Source organism: Apis dorsata, unplaced genomic scaffold (genome assembly GCF_000469605.1).
Source record: "Apis dorsata unplaced genomic scaffold, Apis dorsata 1.3 scaffold_292, whole genome shotgun sequence".
NCBI lineage: Eukaryota > Metazoa > Arthropoda > Insecta > Hymenoptera > Apidae > Apis > Apis dorsata.
The window spans coordinates 745,719-748,319 of record NW_006263567.1 but is presented as its reverse complement, the minus strand read 5'-3'; the positions used below and the strand labels follow the sequence as shown (position 1 = coordinate 748,319).

The 2,601-nt window shown below is 38.9% G+C and overlaps 1 protein-coding gene across 3 annotated transcripts in view; it reads right to left on the bottom strand.

Moving 5' to 3' along the window:
- Positions 1–2,601, bottom strand: part of LOC102678903 (ABC transporter G family member 20) — a 37,229-nt gene that overhangs the window by 18,666 nt on the left and 15,962 nt on the right. Inside the window, exon 2 of one of the 3 annotated variants that reach the window (XM_006617054.2) lies at positions 2,484–2,578. The exons of 1 other annotated variant lie outside the window; for it this stretch is intronic. The gene's annotated coding sequence lies outside the window, so the exon portion shown is untranslated. Of the gene's footprint in view, positions 1–2,483 lie in introns of all 3 variants that reach the window. One more of the 3 variants, XM_031511148.1, reaches the window with a different exon arrangement.

Genomic DNA, 2,601 nt, shown 5'->3' with positions numbered 1-2,601 from the left:
GGCAGCCACTCGCGACGGGTGACTTCGATGCCCGCACAGAGGCTACGATTTCGCGCGTAACGCGAAATCGTTGTATCGAAGCCATCGAAGGAAAAAAATAAGTATAAATTAAACGCATAAAATAGGTATATAACGTCTCGATTCCGTTGATCTTTGCGTTTTTTCATTGCACAATGTCCGTCGTAAAGTAACGCGATTGCGCAAGCGCGAGCGAGCGATGATGATCTTTCTGATCGGGGGTGGGGGTTACGTTTACGATAACACGAAATTACACAATGGTGGCGCGGTTGCTGCTCGAACGTGGACGAACGTGGGCCGAAAAGCAATCGAGGCTCGGCCGTGCACGCAGGTTTTTATATATATATATATATATATATAAAAGATAGAAGAATATTCAACAACCTTCCTTGTCATTGACTTTTACTCGTGAATCGTTAGAGTTGGTAAACGGCGACCGCCTCGTGTTTGACCACCACTCGTTTTACTTTCTAGAATCGTTACGGATCGCGACTAATCGTTCTATCGATCGCGCGAAATTCGTTCTCCCGTGGAATCTCTGCCCCGCAGTTGTGAGAGCCGGCGGCGCCTCTCCGTTTCACGCTTTTCGTTTTCTCTTCCATTCGATAGAGGCGAGATTTCAGGTCACCCATTTACTCTCGATTTCACGCCGCGTTCAGTTTTATGAGTTTACCTAGATCATATACTGTTTAACGGTACATTTCGAATCCGAGCTTGAAGAACGGAGAACGACAGGGGAGTTAATGATGGATTAAAGGGATTAACCTTCGTCACGACAAAAGAAGAAATTTACACGGACGACGATAATCCAGTTGAGAAATTGTTATTTTCCGTATTTTTTCCTTTGTCATGTCGTAAAAGAAAGTATCCGATATTTCTCTATGGAACTTACACCGCCTAAATATTATTTTTTTTCTATGCAATAATTAACTTTTCTCCGTTATTATCCGGTTGACAATCAGAGAATATCGTTGCGGTTGTTCTTGTTGATCACACGATTAAAAATTTACCTCACGTGCGTTTTAGCTATGACCTATCTATAGATTACTAAGAGACATACCTGGAACAAAAGGAAACACTTTCCGTGTCTAGTTTTCTCGATTTTGATCGAGACAGAAATTTATAATAACAATCAAATTTCTTCGTCAAAAAAAGAAAAGAGAAAAAGAAAAAAGAGTTCGTATATCAGAAAGTGAAATTCGATTTGTCTCGACGGAGATCCATTTCCCTATTAGAGTGACTAGACAGATTGATATACATCTCGAAGCTGTTTTTTTTCTTTCTCTCTATTCGTATCTCTGTATACGATTTACAAGTTTAAAAACGATTTACACGATTGCAAAAGAAAATATGCATATCTAGAATAAAGGTAAACATCATTAATTTCTGATTTCCTTTCCGATTTTCGATCGAAAGAAGCGAGAAAAAATTTAATATTTCACCGTTAAATTTGCTCATCGAAATTCGTATCGGTCGAAAGTGAAATTCGATTTGCTTCGATGAAGATCCACTTTTCAGACCAGCAACTTCGCGATCAAACACTCGATATAAATATATCTTGAAGTTTGTTCTTCGTACTGTAAATAATATTGTTGATGAGAACGCAAGAAAGAAAAAAAGAAAAAAGAAAAAAAAAAAAATTAGGAAAATATTTTCTCGGCAAGTTACGTGAGAGCACGATTCGATTTCACTGCGTGTGCATTCCTCGATTGTCAAAATACTGCAATTCCACCGAGCGACTCGCTTTCTATTTCACAAATCTGCGGAAACAGCTGACTCATTGCGGTAAACAAAATCTCCTCCAGAGATCCAGTTCCCCTATATTAACTACCGCGAGAAATGATTAATCGTGGTGATCTAACCCGATCGATCGGAAATGGATCTCTCGATCGGTTCGATAATAACTGAACCCGCGGTTTTGCCCGATCCGATTGTCCCGACGAGTGGGGGTTTAGAACACACGAACCGCTTTTCGCTTTTGTTTTATGCTTGTAATTATGGTGAAAACGGGCGGATCGAATTTCTCACAGTCGAAAGAAAGAAAATAATAACATGAACGCAACCATGAACGATAATTTCTCAATTGTGGGAAATACAAAATTAATTCCAATGTTTTTCATTCCTTCGTCCGCGCAACGTACGAAGATCAGCGATAAATCGAGCAACGAGTCGAGTTTTTCCATTTTCGATTTACGGGAATTCATTTTGCTTGTTATTTTTTCCTTTGTTTCTTTTCTTATTCTCAATTTTTTAAAATAAATCTTATTACGGAAAGATTAATGGTAAATAAAATATCGATGGAAGATATAAAAACTAATATATTCGATCGATTGGGAAAACATCGATCAAATAGATTTTCGAGGAACAATAATTACAAAAAAATTGATGAAAATATCGAATCGCTCTCGATCTTTCGCGTCGTCTTCTCACGTGAAAATCCTCTCGATATATCGAATTATGCATACCTTCGAATCAAATCCCAACGCGATCTCGTACTTGAATCCTGCTTTCGATGATCACTCGAAGCGTATCCTTTAGGTGTAATCCTGGCCAGGTGTCACTAAGGATTCACAGTTGATCGGT